This window comes from Halichoerus grypus, chromosome 14, assembly GCF_964656455.1.
Source record: "Halichoerus grypus chromosome 14, mHalGry1.hap1.1, whole genome shotgun sequence".
Taxonomy (NCBI): domain Eukaryota; kingdom Metazoa; phylum Chordata; class Mammalia; order Carnivora; family Phocidae; genus Halichoerus; species Halichoerus grypus.
Genome location: NC_135725.1, coordinates 8261563 through 8280967, shown reverse-complemented (window position 1 = coordinate 8280967; position 19405 = coordinate 8261563). Strand labels below are relative to the sequence as shown.

General features: G+C 42.7%; 1 protein-coding gene across 4 annotated transcripts in view; it reads right to left on the bottom strand.

Annotated features, from left to right (window-relative positions):
* The window catches only part of LOC118525368 (histone-arginine methyltransferase CARM1-like), a 283358-nt gene that overhangs the window by 89485 nt on the left and 174468 nt on the right, over positions 1–19405 (bottom strand). The window lies entirely within an intron of this gene.

The following is a 19405-nucleotide window of genomic DNA, read 5'->3' as shown; positions in this document are numbered from 1 at the left end:
GTAGGCTGACACGTGAAATATGAACATGGCACGACCAGAAGCTGGAGAAACTGGCAGATACTTGATCATGACAGTCTTACATACAAGACCAAGAGCTTGGACTGGAATCTTAAGCAAAGAAGGATCATAAAATGTTTCAACAGGAGAATTCTTTCACTGTTGCATTTTTTAAATATTTTATTTTTTATTTAAAAATTTTTAATTTACATATAGCTAACATACAATGTTATCTTAGTTTCAGGTCACTGTTGCATTTTAATAGCATCACACTGGTGGCATGGGTTGGAGGGCACAAACTCGGAGTAAGCAGAGCTCGGAGGAAGCAGAGCAAATCCAGGTGGTTCCTAACCAATATCAGTCCCTTTTTCCTTCCTCTCAGGACCTCAGTATTAGTGAGTATTTATTCTCCTGCATGTGGTTTACCATCCCCCAGTCTCAGGGAGGGATCCTGAACCATCTAGCACAAACTTAGCTAGTTCCCTTCCTCTTGCCAACGATGGCTTGAGGCTTGGGTGTGTGATATAATGTTATTAATGAGACCTGAGGGGACGTCTGCTGGGGGCTTTTGGGAAGTAGTTTCTCCCCCCTAAGACAGACACACAGAAAAGATGCCTCTTCCTTTTTGGACATGGTTAAACTAGGGTGTGATGTTCAGAGTAACTGGGTTAAAACACCTTGGAGTCATACCACCTTCAACTGTTCTAGCCAACTTGAGTGGGGAGCTTCTCCTGTGTAAAGCCAAAGATAGTTTCACTCTGGTCCAAGTAGGGAAACTAACTGGAAGACTGGCAACATTCCAGGAAAGGTACACTAAGAAGGAAAACTGAGAATGAGCTGGGGGACAGAGGGGAATGGAAGAGTTGCAAAAATGCTAAGTTAATAGAAGCTAAAGGATTTGGAGACTGGAGAGGAAAAGAAAAGGTCTAGACTGACTCCCAGGTCCCTGGCTGGGGTGGTGTTTATAATCCATTCGGGTTCTGCGTCATGCCAGGATGGAACATTTGCCTCGCTGTTTGGCTGGAGTGGCCCTAGAAGGCGGGTGTGCTGATCTTCAAAACCAGGACCTGAGTTTCATTGCTCCTGCTGCTGCAGCCCCTGCTGCCTAAGGAGTCTGCTGCGGGGGCTCCTTTCATTCCTCAGACTGGTCAGGGGCGGGACAAAACCGCTCTCCCCACTCATGCCCCATGCATTCTGTTCCTTGCCTCCTGCCTAGTTCCCCTGTTGTGTGTGAGGCGGGAGGCAAGCACTACAGCACCTGCTCAGCCCTCATGCATGTGTGCCCTTAAGTGCAAGGGAGCTGACACCCCCTGGAGGCAAACTTTGACCAATGCAAGATGGCGGCCAATGGACAAATCATTCTCCTCTCCTCCCCTTAGATGAACTACTTGGAGATAAAGTGGCTTCACACGCCTCTTTGAAAGACACCAAGCAATCAGTTTTTCATAGAGCTGTGGTGAGCTCAGTAATATGCTCTCTTATTCTCTCTTTCTCTCTCTCCTTTCTTCCTGGCCTCACTCCCCGTTACTTGTGCTTTCCTGAGATTGCCCTCCCTAATAAAGTACTAGCGCCTAAGCCTCTGCCCTAGCATCTGTGATTTAGGGAACTGAGGCTAAGAAAATTATGGAAGTTATATGAAATTCAACATTTACTGGCAATTCCATTCTAAACCCAAACCACCACTGAATCTGAGTGGCTGTCAATAGCTCAGATTTAGGAAATTAAGTGAAAAGCAGAGCCCAAGTTCTAAGTTCATCGGAGCCCAATTCCTGGTCTAGTGCTAGAAAAGATCAGGTTCTAGTACAGTACTTACAACTGCTTATTAATAGATTGTTGGGTCCTTTGTAACTGCTTCTTATTGATTTTTATCTTGTCTACTTACATTCTTATCCTGGAAAGCAGATATTAAAACCAAGTCACCTACTTTAGAAATTATTGTTGCATAGAGTGTTCTATCTAATTCTTTAGCAAAGTCAGTAGCTGCTCCAGATTGGTCCTTCATGGCACTGCCCTAGAGGGAACATGAAGGCTTAGAAATTCAACCCTAGGAACTTTCTAAACTGGCTTGCATCCAGTGAGCAGGCGATCCATCAGGCCGAAATTAATAGTAAGATAACCAATAAAACCACAGTAGTGAAATATTAATCCTTCAAACCCCTCTTTTTCTTCCCTAGTTCCCTCACATGCACAGCTGATGCACTGACAATCTCACCTTAGCAATCTGTCCCTTCTTTAATGATTTTGCAAAAGTGGCATCTGGTATGATGGTCATTAGTGCCATTTACCAACTATTCCTGGTTCTCCTTATGTGCACATGGTAGAATCTCGCTCCCTTGCCCTTTAAAATTAGGAGTGACCACATGACTTGCTTTGGCCCATGTAATGTGGTCAGAAACACCACAGGTCACTTTCAGGCAGAAGGTTTAAGAACCAGGGGTGTGGTCTGCCACTCTCTCTTCTCTGCATGTTGCATGTAGACGCTGCTCCTTCAGTCTGGGTCCCAGGGTGTGAATGAGACAAAGCACAGCCCTCAGCTGACCCCTAATGGATTAAATGAGACATAAAGCTCTGGTCGTTTACGAGGTTTGGGGGTTGACTGTTACAGTAACAGAACCCAGTCACCCTAACAAGTCTGGGTAAGTCATATCCTTGATCGATGATCTCGGATTCAGATACCCCAGTGAGGCCCGTCCGCAGCATTCTGATGCTGTGCTGAGACTATGTAGCTGCCCTATGTAGCTCGCGAAATTCTTACAGCCACTATATAAGTGTTCTTACCCCAATTTAAAATTAACCTCAAAAAAATTAAGGGCACATGTCACCATCTTGAAAGATGCAGAGATAGGCTTTAAGCACACATACCTTGGCCAGAAGTCTGTCTATTGCATTAAAGCCCCCAGCTCTCTCATTCCCAAATGCCCTAAAAAACAGTCAAACAGTCTGAGACCATTATTTATTCAGTCTTTTTGGCTCTCCCTGAAAGCTGCACTTTGCTTTCATACCAAATGAAAGCATTTTCCTCTGCTGACTCTGGTATCTTTCTCCCGTACTCCTTCAGGAGCAGACTCTATTGAAGCTCGGGAGAATCCGGGCACAGACACACCATCTGCCTTCATGCTCACATTCAGGAAATCTACACAGAGGCTCCCTTAAGGCTTCAGGGGCCAAAGAAATCAGTTAAGACTGAGGCCCATTTCTATGTCTTTCTGTTCACCTCTACCTCACAAAATTAATCCCTGGGAGAAGTTCTTGTGATATATGACCCAACATGAACCTTGGCCTTTATACTGGGTTGAAAAGTGTCTCCCAGAATTCATGTCCACCTAGAACCTGTGAATGTGACCTTGTTTGGAAATAGGGTTTTTATAGATATATTAAGATAACAACATATTGGATTATGGAGGGCCCTAAATCCAATATGACAGATGTCATTACAGGAAGAGAGAAACTTACACACAGAGACACAGATGCATGGGGAGAAATGCCACATGACAACAGAGATTGGAATGATGCATCTGCACGTCAAGGAGCACCAAGGATTGCCAGCAACCACAAGAAGCTAAGAAGAGGCAAGGAAGGATCCTCCCCCAGAGCCTTAAGAAGGAGCATGGCCCTGCCAACACCTTAATTTTGAACTTCTGGCCTCCAGGACAGTAGGAGAATAAACTTCTGTTGTTCTAAGCTACCTAGTTTACGATAATTTGCCATGGCAGCCCTAGGAAACTAAAACAGCCTCCAAAGTCCAAGCCATAGGAAAAAAAAATGCATTACTCAGGTCTCTCTAAAGATGTATAGACACAGATACATAGACCTGAGTTTGCATGTAACTACCACTTAGTAGCTGTGCACCCTAAAGCCAGTTACTCAAATATATGTATCTCGGGTCCCTTCATCCATACTATTAGACTAACAAGCTGTATCGTATTTGTTTGCTCTATGGTACGGGGTACTTGCCATTCTTTTGTGCCTCTCAGCATCTGAACCCCTTCCTGGGTTTGGACAGCGCCCCACTTCTGAGGCAGCACCAACTTCCCAGTAGGGAAGCGGGAGGTGTCCAATACTCTTTTCCAGCACGCTTGAAGCTAAATCACAGGCATGACTGATGTTCTGCCAAGACGACGTGCTTTGCACACGAAGCTCAGAACGTGAAGATTCGGGGATGCCACAGAATCCGTTCAGGTGCCTCCAGATTCGAGCACGTCAGAGGGACGTTCTAAGGACAGCACTCAAGGGCAGCCCCGGGTGAAGGCTGCGCCCCTGCAGTGCCCATCTCTGGCTGCACCTCTGTCTCTTTGAGTTCAATTCTGCAGCATGATTTTGGAAATGATTCTTGGTCATGTGGCCTCCACACCTAGTGTCCAATGATCCTGTACCTTTTAAGGCAATTCTTTTCTCTCTTTCTCTCCTTAAGTCAGCAGAGCTGGTTTCTGATGTTGGCAGCTAACAACCCTAACACGCAAGTACTAAGTGAGATGAGATGTGCAAAACATCTAGCAGGAATCCGGAGTTATTTCCTTTCTTCCCACCTCCCTACGCAGTACTGAGCAAGGATTTTGCTGTCAACAGGTCAAAGACTATGCTCAGGGGCAGGAAGTGGAGGATTTAAAGAACGGATTTCTTTAAATGTGGCATCTATACACAATGAATATTATTCTTCCTTAAAAAGGAGATCCTGCCATATGCAACACCATGGATACATCTGGAGAGCATTCGCTAAATGAAATAAGCCAGACATGGAAGGACCAATACTACATGATTTCAATTATGTCAAGTATCAAAAATAGTCCAATGTGTTGAAGCAGAGAGTAAATGCTTCAGGGGCCGGGGTGAAGGAGAAACAGCAAAGTATTAGTCAAAGGGTATGAAGTTTCAGTTATGCGGGATGAATAATTCAATTCTTATTCCTAGACATCTACCACACAGCCTAATGTCTGCAGCTAACAATATCTTATCACATACTTAACGAATTTGCTAAGAGGACAGATCTTACTTTTAAGTGTTCTTATCACAAAATAATAACAGTAAGTAAAGATGGTAGGAGGAAACTTCTGGATTTGTTTATGGCATAAACTGTGGTGTATACCGACACCACCAAAGTCATCCAGTTGTACATGTTAAATATGCATAATTTTTTTATGTGATTCATACCTCATTAAAGAGGCTTTTGGAAAAAAAGTAAGGAGGCAAGAGCTGTTTCATCACACGCAGACAGGACTACTGAGCGGGCCCGTGCTGGAGCCTTTATTCTCACTGATGATGAAGGTCAGGCCTCATTAGTGCGCCAGGTTAACCAAGGGTGTGCAGTGTTTCAAGGCGGGAGGAAAATTTTAGAGGAGGATGAGAGACAGACGCAAGGACCTTTGACCAAGCTGATGATAAGCTCACAGTGAAGAAAACTCACACTGGAAGGGCCTGGAGCTCAGGCTCTGCAAATCTGAATAGCAGCTGACAATCCGGGCAGGTTGCTTTGCATGTTTGTTGTTGTTATTTATGGGTTTTTTTTTTTTTTAAGTCTTCAAATCCCCAAATCCCTTCTGCCTAAGCCAACTGCATATTTGAAGGCACGAAGCAGCTGTTGCGATGGGGGATTCTCTCCTCTGTGAAAACGCTGATTTAAAAAAAAAAAAGTAATAAGCTCCCGGCTCGTGCTTATTCTCCTGTTTCCAGCAACCGGTGCCCTGACAAATGAAGTGTCAAAACATTTCCAAATTAAAACCCTACGGTTCACACAGCCCCACACCCTCAGCAGGATGGACTTCCCCTGCTTGGACCCAGCACACACTTGAAGAAACTAAAAATAGCCAGATGGCAATTAACAGAAACTCTGAGGAAGGGAATGGGGTGGGTTCCAGCAGGGTCAGTTTCCTGGATGGATTCCAAATGGAGTTCTCAGCCAGCAGTGCTCTGGCCAAGAAAAGATTTTCATTAAAACTACATGGAGGAGGCAGAATGAAAAAAAAAAATCAAGATTTGAAAGACTGAAAATTATAGCAGAGGTAGAAACTACAGCATCATCCCCAACACCATGAGTGACGACCATCATACTTGCTACTAGGTACTGAGTTCCTATCATGGGTCACTGAGCACTCCCTACGCAATTTGTCATCTTGACCTTGCAAGGACTCCAAAAATTAGTCACTACTCTAACAGATGAGGACATTAAAGCCCAGAGCCGGTAGACAACTCGCCCAAGAGCTCAAGACCAACAGGATAAAGGTCTATGGCAGGTGCATGGTGAATGGCCAGGCTGCAGTTCAAACGCGGTTTTCCGGCTCTGGAGCTCCACCGTAACCCATGTGCCAGGCTGCCTCATTCATGCACAGGGAATGGGGAATCTTAAGTGACCAAATGTTTCCACACCACCCTTTAGCCCAGAGAAACAAAATTCTCCCTTGGCAATTTCAGTAGTACCTCTCAGGGGTTGTGGAGGTGGCGGACTCTAAAGTAAGATTGACCTTTTCATTTACTAAAGCAGGGAAATTAACAGCATCCTTAGGCCTCAGTTTTTTTAGCTCTAAAATGGCCATGAGGGGCGCCGGGGTGGCTCAGTCAGTTAAGCATCTGCCTTTGGCTCAGGTCATGAGGTCCTGGGATCCAACCCTGCATCAGGCTCCCTGCTCAGTGGGGAGCCTGCTTCTCCCTCTCCCTCGGCCCCTCTCCCTGCTCATGCTCTCTCTCTCACGCTCTCCCTCATATAAAAAAATAAAATCTTTAAAAAATAAAATAAAATGGCAATGACGCTAGCATTTATCTCACAAAATTATAATGAAGATCAAAGGAAGCTGCTATAGACTGAATATCTCTATACCCGTAAAATTTAAATGTTGAAACTCCAATCCCCAACGTGATGGTATTTTTTTATTTCAATTAATAAACATATAGTGTATTATTAGTTTCAGAGGTAGAGTTCAGTGATTCACCAGTCTTACATAACACCCAGTGCTCATTACATCACGTGCCCTCCTTAATGTCTATCACCCAGTTACCCCATCCCCCACTCACCTCCCCTCCAGCAACCCTAAGTTTGTTTCCTAAAGTTAAGAGTCTCTTATGGTTTGTCTCCCTCTCTCTTTTCATCTTATTTTATTTTTCCCTCCCTTCATCTATGATCCTCTGTTTTGTTTCTTAAATTCCACGTATAAGTGAAATCATAACTATCTTTCTCAGACTGACTTATTTCGCTTAGCATAATACCCTCTACTCCATCCATGTCATCGCAAATGGCAAGATTTCATTTTTTGATGGCTAAGTAATATTTCGTTGTATATATATGCCACATCTTCCTTATCCATTCATCTGTCAATGGACATCTGGGCTCTTTCCATAGTTTGGCTATTGTGGACATTGCTGCTATAAACACTGGGGTGCAGGTGCCCCTTCGGATCACTACATTTGTATCATTAGGGGAAATACCTCATGGTGCAATTACTAGGTCGTACAGTAGCTCTATTTTCAACCTTTTGAGGAACCTCTATACTGTTTTCCAGAGTGGCAGCACCAGCTTCCATTCCAACAGTGTAGGAGAATTCCCCTTTTTCTGCATCCTTGTGAACATCTGTGCTTTCCTGACTTGTTAATTTTAGCCATTCTGACTGGTGTGAGGTGGTTTCTCATTGTGGTTTTGATTTGTATTTTCCTGATGCCAAATGATATGGAGCATTTTTTCATGTGTCCGTTGGCCCTCTGTATGTCTTCTTCGCAGAAATGTCTGTTCATGTCTTCTGCCCATTTCTTGATTGGATCATTTGTTCTTTGGGTGTTGAGTTTGATAAGTTCTTTATAGATTTTGGATACTAGCCCCTTATCTGATAAGGCATTTGCAAATATCTTCTCCCATTCTGTCAGTTGTCTTTTGGTTTTGTTGACTGTTTCCTTTGCTGTGCAAAAGTTTTTATCTTGATAAAGTCCCAATAGTTCATTTCTGCCCTTGCTTCCCTTGCCTTTGGCGATGTTTCTGGGAAGAAGCTGCTGCAGCCGAGGTCACAGAGGTGCTGCCTGTGTTCTCCTTTAGGATTTTGATGGATTCCAGTCTCACATTTATGCCTTTCATGCATTTTGAGTCTATTTTTGTGTATGGTGTAAGGAAATGGTCCAGTTTCATTCTTCTGCATGTGGCTGTCCAATTTTCCCAGCACCATTTGTTGTCTTTTTTCCATTGGATCTTCTTTCTTGCTTTGTCGAAAATGACTTGACCATAGAGTTGAGGGTCCATTTCTGGGCTCTCTATTCTGTTCCATTGATTGATGGGTCTGTTTTTGTGCCAGTACCATGCTGTCTTGATAATCACAGCTTTGTAACAGAGTTCGAAGTCCAGAATTGTGATGCCACCAGCTTTGGTTTTCTTTTTCAACATTCCTTTGGCTATTTGGGGTCTTTCCTGGTTCCATATAAATTTTAGGATTATTTGTACCAGCTCTGTGAAAAAAGTTGATGGTAGTTTGGGGGCGCCTGGGTGGCTCAGTTGGTTAAGCAACTGCCTTCGGCTCAGGTCATGATCCTGGAGTCCCAGGATCGAGTCCCGCATCAGGCTCCCTGCTCAGCGGGGAGTCTGCTTCTCCCTCTGATCCTCTTCCCTCTCACGCTCTCTGTCTCTCATTCTTTCTCTCTCAAATAAATAAATAAAAATCTTTAAAAAAAAAAAGTTGATGGTAGTTTGATAGGGATTGCACTGAATGTATAGATTGCTCTAGGTAGCACAGACATTTTAACAATATTTATTTTTCCAATCCATGAGCGGGGAACATTTTTCCATTTCTTTGTGTCTTCCTCAGTTTCTTTCATGAGTTCTATAGTTTTCTGAGTACAGATCCTTTACCTCTTTGGTTTATTACTAAGTATCTTACAGTTTGGGGTGCAATTGTAAATGGGATTGACTCCTTAATTTCTCTTTTTTCTGTCTCATTGTTAGTGTATAGAAATGCAACTGATTTCTGTGCATTGATTTTATACCTGCCATTTTGCTGAATTCCTGTATGAGTTCTAGCAATTTGGGGGTGAAGTCTTTTCGGTTTTCCATGTAGAGTATCATGTCACCTGATGACAGTTTAATTCTTTGCTGATTCAGATGCCTTTTATTTTTTGTTGTTGTTGTTGTTGTCTGACTGCTAAGGCTAGGACTTCCAATACTATGTTGAAGAACAGTGGTGATAGTGGACATCCCTGTCGTGTTCCTGACCTTAGTTAAGGTGAAAAGCTCTCAGTTTTTCCCCACTGAGAATGATATTCGCTGTGGGCTTTTTGCATATGCCTTTTATGATATTGGGGTATATTCCCTCTATCTCTACACTGTGAAGAGTTTTAATCAAGAAAGGATGCTGTGCTTTGTCAAATGTTTTTTCTGCATCTATTGAGAGGATCATATGGTTCTTGTCCTTTCTTTTATTAATGTAGTGTATCACATTGATTGATTTGTAGATGTTGAACCAACCTTGTAGCCCAGGGATAAATCCCACTTGGTCATGGTGAATAATCCTTTTAATGTACTATTTGATCCTATTGGCTAGTATCTTGGTGAGAATTTTTGCATCCATGTTCATCAGGGATATTGGTCTGTAATTCTCCTTTTTGGTGGGGTCTTTGTCTGGTTTTAGGATCAAGGTAATGCTGGCCTCATAGAACGAGTTTGGAAGATTTCCTTCCATTTCTCTTTTTTGAAACAGCTTCAGAAGAATAGGTATTAATTCTTCTTTAAATGTTTGGTAGAATTCCCCTGGGTAGCCATTTGGCCCTGGACTGTTTGTTGGGAGATTTTTGATTGCTGCTTCAACTTCAATGATTGCAGCTGGCTTCCCTGCTCTGATGCCTGGGAACTGTGACCTCTCAGGAAGCACTGCACTGCCCTCAGAGGGGAGGGGATATACATATATATATATACACACAAAAATAAAATTAAATACAATGGAAGGATAGGATATAACTGTAAAAATAAAAATTAAAAAAGACTTAAAAAGAGTTGATAAAATAAGAAATTGGTTGAAAAGGAAAGAGAAAAAAATTAAAATTGAAAGAGTAAAGAATCATGAGGAAAAAAACCATGAAATCTATATACTATTTTCCCCTAGTGTTGTAGTTTAGTAGTTCTGTGTGATGGGTAAACTTGGTCTTAGCCAATGTTCTTGCTGATATCCTGGGGGAGGGGCCCGTTGCGCTGATTCTCAGGCGTCATTGCCCCAGGCAGAATTGCACCACCCTTGCCAGGGGGCCAGGCTGAATAAGCAGCTCCGGATTGCTCTTTGTGGCTTTCATTTCCTGAAGTCTTTCCGTGCCACTTTGGAGAATGGAGATAAAAATGGCAGCGCCCTGATCTCCAGCATGGGAGCCTGAAGCTCAGGGCCCCACTCCTTAGTGTGCCCTCAGGGCAAAGCAGTCAATCAGTCCTGTCCCCGTGGTCTCCCTCTGCACTTTGTGTTCACCTGGCCTGTGACCAAGCATTTCTTTCTTGGGCACATGACCCCACTTCGATCTCCAAACCCTGTAGACTCCTGCAGCGTGTACCCGCACCGCTCCACCCGGGGGGAGGAAGGGGGTTCTTGCCAGTTCTGCTGCTTGTTGGGCCCCTTATTGAGAGTGGTCGCCCAGCCATGCCAGGGTTCTGGGTTTAGGGCACCCTGAGCTGACTGGGCTCACTGACTGCAGCCGGCTTCCCTGCTGATGCCTGACCACTGTGCCGCAGTCAGGCACCCCGTCTTCCTGTGACTCCAGGGGTCCTGAGGCCACACTGTCCCACCTAGGATTCTGCCCCGCTTCACCACCTGAGTTCCTTTCAGGCAGGGATGTCCCTCACTGGAGGAGACTACTAAAAGTTCCGATTTTGCACTCTGCTGCTATATCACTTTCCAGTACCCGGCTTATGGAGGCTCTCTCCCCCCCCAGTTTATCTTCCTGATATATTGCCTTGTTTTCACTTCTCCACACCTCCTACCTTGCAGAAGTTGCTCGATTTTCTATTTTGTAGAATTGCAGCAATTCTTCTCTTAGATCTCTGGTTGAGTTCACAGGTGTTCAGAATGATTTGATAGCTATCTAGCTGCATTTCTGGGACCAGACAAAACTAAGGTCTCCTACTCCTCCGCCATTTTGTAAAGTTCAATGTGATGGTACTTGAAGATGGGCCTTTGGGAAATAATGAGGTCACAAGTGCAGAGCCCTCATGATGGGGATTAGTGCCCTTGTAAGAAGAGACATGACTTGCTTCCTCTCGTTCTGGGCCGTGTGAGAATATAACAGGAAAGCCACTATCTATAAGCCAGGAAATGAGTCCTCACCAGACACCGGCTCTGCTGACACACTGGTCTTCGGACTTCCTAGCCTCTAGAACTAGAAGAAACAAATGCGTGTTGTTTAAACCACCCAGTCTATCATAGTTTGCTATAGCAGCCTGAACCAAGACAGAAACAGTATATGGAAAGCTCTTGGCATGGTGCTTGCATATACTATGTTGCTCAATAAATAATAGCCATTAGATTGATCATCCTAAACCCATGCCCTTCTTAGAGAATTAATTTCACCAAGAAAGAATACAAGGGTTTAATGAAAAGGTAGCATCCTCCATGGACTCACAGGGATTATTCCAGACCGGTCTTCAGAATGATAAAGCAAACAAAAAAAGAACTAAAAAAAATTTTGGATTTGTGGGGGATTTGGTAGATTCAGAGTTGTGGTGAGCAACCATTCTAGACTGTCTAGGAATGAGGGGATTCTTCAGACATTAAAACTGGGATAGTTAGCTATTTCAGTTTTCAGAGGGGAGGGGATATTTACTACCAGGAGAGGTCAGTACTGGAAAAAGTGTACTGACCTTCTCTTTTTCCTTCATAGTAGGAGTGACCCATATGCCTGCTAACACTGGGAAACACTACTGAGCATGCACAGCCTGGAGCTTGGAAGGGGCCAGCCTGCTCACCCCCTGCTCAAGCACGTGCTCTTCAGTTCCCTACATAGGAGCTTGCCGGGCAGGCTCTAAGCTTATCCAGGGAGACTAGTTGTTCAGCATACAAATGGGTGGAAAAATTCAGTCTGTGGGGGAAAGAAATAGGAAGGCTTATTTGGCCACACGTCCAAGCCCTGTTCTCCAATCAGCATTAACAACCATAAAGCAGCTATTATTTTTACCTGACATCTGTGTCTATTTCTAAATTGGTTCAGAACTCAGACGGGGAGAGAGATATAATTAATTATCAACCATGTGATTAATTATCACCTTCATAAACCCCAACAGATAGAAGTCTATTTTATTTCATTGGCAGAAAAACCCCTTTCAGGCTGTCAGGAAAAGGCTATTTTGCAAAATCAAATGAGGTTACAGCTATGAGTGACCTTAAAGATGATCCGGTCCAATATCTTCATTTTTATAGATGAAAAGATACACAAATGAAATGGTCAAGTGACATAATCCACGTGAAATTCTGTGAAAGCTTATAATGCAAATTATTCCTATGATTGGTAGTTTGGGAAGCAGTCTTTAGAAGCCATAACCCCAGAAATAAAAACAGATTATAGAAATACAGAAAACAGATTATAAATAATAGAAAATAGATTACAGATTAAAACAAAGCAACTTTAGAGAGAGAGAAGTTTCCCTCAACAAAAGTATTACCTCCGGAAAACACATTCAAACCATGAAGAATGGATCAATATTTTGGAGGTTGTTTTTTTTTAAATTAGCAAAAAATGCCTACCTTTGGTCAATAAGACTACTTACCCACAATCTTGAATACCAGCTAAAGTGTCAAAAGAAACAAGCATTTCCCCTCTATCCTAATCCTACCCACCTGCCATAATAAGGTTCTCCTCATTAGGAATGTTCCCTCCTATCTGTTAACCAGGCAGGCCCCACTGGCAAGGCAAGGGTCCTGGGCACCTCAAGACATAATACAAGACATGGGAGGAAAACCACTGGATTGCTAGGGTGGCAATCCTTATATCAGACAAATTAGATTTTAAACCGAAGACTATAATAAGAGATGAGGAAGGACACTATATCATACTTAAAGGGTCTATCCAACAAGAAGATCTAACAATTGTAAATATCTATGCCCCTAACATGGGAGTAGCCAATTAGATAAGCCAATTAATAAAAAAAGCAAAGAAACACATCGACAACAATACAATAATAGTAGGGGACTTTAACACCCCCCTCACTGAAATGGACAGATCATCTAAGCAAAAGATCAACAAGGAAATAAAGACTTTAAATGACACACTGGACCAAATGGACTTCACAGATATATTCAGAACATTCCATCCCAAAGCAATGGAATACACATTCTTCTCTAGTGCCCATGGAACATTCTCCAGAACAGATCACATCCTGGGTCACAAATCAGGTCTCAACCGGTACCAAAAGATTGGGATCATTCCCTGCATATTTTCGGACCACAGTGCTTTGAAACTAGAACTCAATCACATGAGGAAAGTCGGAAAGAACTCAAATACATGGAGGCTAAAGAGCATCCTACTGAAGAATGAATGGGTCAACCAGGAAATTAAAGAAGAATTTAAAAAATTCATGGAAACAGACGAAAATGAAAACACAGCTGTTCAAAATCTTTGAGATGCAGCAAAGGCTGTCCTAAGAGGAAAGTATGTAGCATTACAAGCCTTTCTCAAGAAACAAGAAAGGTCTCAAATACACAAGCTAACCCTACACCTAAAGGAGCTGGAGAAAGAACAGCAAATAAAGCCTAAACCCGGCAGGAGAAGAGAAATAATAAAGATCAGAGCAGAAATCAATGACATAGAAACCAAAAGAACAGTGGAACAGATCAATAAAACTAGGAGCTGGTTCTTTGAAAGAATTAACAAGATTGATAAACCTCTGGCCAGACTTATCAAAAAGAAAAGAGAAATGACCCAAATAAATAAAATCATGACTGAAAGAGGAGAGATCACAACCAACACCAAAGAAATACAAAGAACTATAAGAACATATTATGAGCAACTATATGCCAGCAGATTAGATAATCTGGAAGACATGGATGCATTCCTAGAGATGCATAAAGTACCAAAACTGAACCGGGAAGAAATAGAAAACCTGAACAGACATATAACCACTAAGGAAATTGAAGCAGTCATCAAAAATCTCCCAACAAACAAGATCCCAGGGCCAGATGGCTTCCCAGGGGAATTCTACCAAATCTTTAAAGAAGAATTAATACCTATTCTTCTGAAACTGTTCCAAAAAAATAGAAATGGAAGGAAAACTTCCAAACTCGTTTTATGAGGCCACCATTACCTTGATCCCAAAACCAGACAAAGACCCCATCAAAAAGGAGAATTACAGACCAATATCCCTGATGAACATGGATGCAAAAATTCTCACCAAAATACTAGCCAATAGGATCCAACAGTACACTAAAAGGATTATTCACCACGACCAAGTGGGATTGATCCCTGGGCTGCAAGGTTGGTTCAACATCCGCAAATCAATCAACATGATACAATATATTAATAAAAGAAAGAACAAGAACCATATGATCCTCTCAATAGATGCAGAAAAAGCGTTTGACAAAGTACAGCATCCTTTCTTGATCAAAACTCTTCAGAGTATAGGGATAGAAGGTACATGCCTCAATATCATAAAATCCATCTATGAAAAACCCACAGTGAATATCATTCTCAGTGGAGAAAAACTGAGAGCTTTCCCCCTAAGTCAGGAACACGGTAGGGATGTAGAGATGTCCACTATCACCACTGCTATTCAACATAGTACTACAAGTCCTAGCCACAGCAATCAGACAACGAAAAGAAATCAAAGGCATCCGAATCGGCAAAGAAGAAGTCAAACTCTCACTCTTTGCAGATGACATGATACTTTATATGGAAAACCCAAAAGACTCCACCCCAAAACTGCTAGAACTCATACAGGAATTCAGTAAAGTGGCAGGATATAAAATCAATGCACAGAAATCAGTGGCATTCCTATACACCAACAAGACAGAAGAAAGAGAAATTAAGGAGTCGATCCCATTTACAATTGCACCCAAAACCAAAAGATACCTAGGAATAAATCTAACCAAAGAGGCAAAGGATCTGTACTCAGAAAACTATAAAATACTCATGAAAGACACAAAGAAATGGGAAAACCTTCCATGCTCATGGAATGGAAGAACAAATATCGTGAAGATGTCAATGCTACCTAGAGCAATCTACACATTTAATGCAATCCCTATCAAAATACCATCAACTTTTTTCAAAGAAATGGAACAAATAATCCTAAAATTTGTATGGAACCAGAAAAGACCCCGAATAGCCAGAGGAATGTTCAAAAAGAAAAGCAAAGCTGGTGGCATCACAATTCCGGACTTCAAGCTCTATTACAAAGCTGTCATCATCAAGACAGTATGGTCCTGGCACAAAAACAGACACATAGATCAATGGAACAGAATAGAAAGCCCAGAAATGGACCCTCAACTCTATGGTCAACTCATCTTCGACAAAGCAGGAAAGAATGTCCAATGGAAAAAAGACAGTCTCTTCAACAAATGGTGTTGGGAAAATTGGACAGCCACATGCAGAAGAATGAAACTGGACCATTTCCTTACACCACACACAAAAATAGACTCAAAAGGGTTGAAAGACCTCAGTGTGAGACAGGAGTCCGTCAAAATCCTAAAGGAGAACACAGGCAGCAACCTCTTCGACCTCAGCCGCAGCAACTTCTTCCTAGAAACATCGCCAAAGGCAAGGGAAGCAAGGGCAGAAATGAACTATTGGGACCTCATCAAGATAAGATTTTGTTGTTCTTTTTGCACAACAAAAGAAACAGTCCACAAAACCAAAAGACAACCGACAGAATGGGAGAAGATATTTGCAAATGACATATCAGATAAAGGGCTAGTATCCAAAATCTATAAAGAACTTATTAAGCTCAACACCCAAAGAACAAATGATCCAATCAAGAAATGGGCAGAAGACATGAACAGACATTTTTCCAAAGAAGACATCCAAATGGCCAACAGACACATGAAAAAGTTCTCCACATCGCTCGGCATCAGGGAAATCCAAATCAAAACCTCAATGAGATACCACCTCACACCAGTCAGAATGGCTAAAATTAATAACTCAGGAAACGACAGATGTTGGTGGGGATGCGGAGAAAGGGGAACCCTCCTACACTGTTGGTGGGAATGCAAGCTGGTGCAGCCACTCTGGAAAACAGTACGGAGGTTCCTCAAAAAGTTGAAAATAGAGCTACCCTATGACCCAGCAATTGCACTACTAGGTATTTACCCGAAAGATACAAATGTAGTGATCCAAAGGGGTATGTGCTCCCCAGTGTTTATAGCAGCAATGTCCACAATAGCCAAACTATGGAAAGAGCCAAGATGTCCACCGACAGATGAATGGATAAAGAAGATGTGGTATATATATACAATGGAATATTATGGAGCCATCAAAAGGAATGAAATCTTGCCATTTGCAATGACGTGGATGGAACTGGAGGGTGTTATGCTGAGCGAAATAAGTCAATCAGAGAAAGACATGTATCATATGATCTCACTGATATGAGGAATTCTTAATCTCAGGAAACAAACTGAGGGTTGCTGGAGTGGTGGGGGGTGGGAGGCATGGGGTGGCTGGGTCATAGACATTTGGGAGAGTATGTGCTATGGTGAGTGCTGTGAATTGTGTAAGACTGTTGAATCACAGACCTGTACCTCTGAAACAAATAATACATTATATGTTAAAAAAAAAAGAAGATAGTAGGAAGGGAAAAATGAAGGGGGGGAAATCGGAGGGGGAGATGAACCATGAGAGACTATGGACTCTGAGAAACCAACTGAGGGTTCTAGAGGGGAGGGAATGGGGAGATGGGTTAGCCTGGTGATGGGTATTAAAGAGGGCATGTATTGAATGGAGCACTGGGTGTCCCCTTTCTTCTCTTCTGTGCTCCAGCCCCCAGTGATCTAATGGTAGTGACAGCATCCGTCTATAGGAGCCAAAACTGCGAGGGAGGGGAACCCACCTCTGCATTCAGTGGCGCTGTCATTTCCAAAGGCTGAGACCATCCCCCGCTGCCTTTTTTCTTTCTTTGTCCTCTCTCTGGTTGTCCAATGTAGGCCAAGTCACGGAAGTGCATGACAGTGTGAACTTTGTGGCCAGAGACTGACAAATGGTCCCAGGGAATTACAAGGTACCAGGGAAATCATGGAGAGGAAGGAGCTTGGCAAAGCAACTCCATAAAGTTTTCTTTTTTTTATTTTTTTTTTTATTTTTAAAAGATTTTTTTTTTTTTTTTAATTTACTTGAGAGAGAGAGAATGAGAGACAGAGAGTATGAGAGGGAGGAGGGTCAGAGGGAGAAGCAGACTCCCTGCCGAGCAGGGAGCCCAATGCGGGACTCGATCCCGGGACTCCAGGATCATGACCTGAGCCGAAGGCAGTTGCTTAACCAACTGAGCCACCCAGGCGCCCAAGTTTTCTTTTTTTTAAATAAATTCCTGGGCTCACTGTGTTTCTGTACATGCATGAATCTGATCTTAATTTGCATATCAGTCCTTTGAGAACTCTGCCCAGGTTCCAGAATGAGCACTGGGTGACACACACATGCAGATCCAAATAGCGCTGCCAAAGGCTTTGAAAAACTGAGCTGACATAAGAACCAGAGCTCTTGGAAGCCCACCCGGGGGCATGGAACTTGCAGCCGGAACCTAACCAAGTTGAATGAAAACTACAACAAAAATATCAACATTCTCCCTAGGCTTTAAAAAAGACCCAGAATTTCAGAACATAATAGTCAAAATGTACAGAATACAATCCAAAATTCCTTGCCATATGAAGAATCAGGAAAATTTTAATTCCCTTGGAAAAGACAATTAACTAAAGCTAACACAGCAATAACACAGACGTTAGAATTATCTGACAAAAACTATGATAAAAATCTCCAACCAGCAATCATGAACACTGCAGAAACCAATGGGTAAAAGAGAAAGTCTCAGGCAAGAAACAGGTGACATAAATAAGAGTCAGGTTGAAATTTTGGAACTGAACAATACAATAACAAAAAAACCCCAAAAAACAAACAAACGAACAAAAAAACCCACACCACCTCTGATGGGCTCAAGAGCACAATGGGGATGACAGAGGAAAGAAAGCCAGCAGCAAATCATCTTCTAGCTGGGTGACCATTTATCACTACTTTTTCATGCATTTCTCTCTCTTTTAATTAACTACTGAGGCATAACAAGCCACATCAAAATTTAGTGGCTGAACCTGGAAACAATTTATAATTTCTCTCACTTCCACGGGAGGGCTGGGCAGCTTCTCTGCTGGTCTTGCCTACATACATTCATGTTTCTGCATTCAGCTGGAGGGGTGGCTGGACTGGCGGTCCAAGATGGCCCCACGCATAGGAGTGGCAGGTGGTGCTAGCCTTTGACTGGCGTGTCTCAACTAGTTCTCTTTAAGCGAACTTTCAACCTCTAATAGGCTAGACTGGGCTTCTTCATGGTATGGTAATCTCAGGGTTCCAAGAGGGTGAGGTCTGGAGCCACAAGGCCCCTTAAGCCCTTGGCTCTGAAATCCATACAATGTTAATCTCTGTCATAGTGTTTTGGTGAAAGCATATCACAAGAACAGCACAGAGATAAAGGTAAAAAAATTAGACTATCTCTTGATGAAAGAGAAGCTATTAAGACTTTGCAAATGGGTGTGAACACAGGGAGCCACGACTCTTTAGCATCATTATTTCAATGTTACACCATACCCTTCCAAGGGAATTAGTGCTACAAGTATCAAAGGCCATGGTCTACAATTGCTATGACAGTAGAATAGACAGAGATTCAGAGAGGTTTAGTGCTTTGCCTAAGATCACACAGCTCGTTTGGAGAAAACATAAAAACTAAATCCCAGGACTGCTGATTCCACTGACCAGTCCTCACGTCCCTGAGAGGGGCCACGTGGTATTTTGAACACTGGCTATTTAACAGGTGGGAGAATAATGGGCAACACTTGTATAATGTGTTAGCAGTCATTTATCATTCAGATCCATTTGTGAAGGAAATCAGTGCAGGCACTTGTGGAGTCTATGAAAAAAACTGAAGCGAAGAGACTCAGTAAGAGCTATTCATTATGTAGCAATAGAGGTCCTAACCCATTCAGTGCTCCAAGACCTGGTGCATTCAGTCTCTTGCGTTCCTGGCACTCAAAGCTTAATTTCTCCATTGAGGCAGAATTCACATAATGTAAAATTAACTATTACTCATTTTACATTATAAAATTCAGTGTCATTTGGCACGTTCACTAGGTCATGTAACTGTTATCTGTATCAAGTTTCCAGACATTTCTATCACCCCAAAAGGAAACCCTGCACCCATGAAGCGCCACTCCCCATTTCTCCCTCCCCCTGCCCCTGGCCACCACGGGTCTGCTTCCTTTCTACGGATTTGCCTATTTGGGATGTTTCAGGT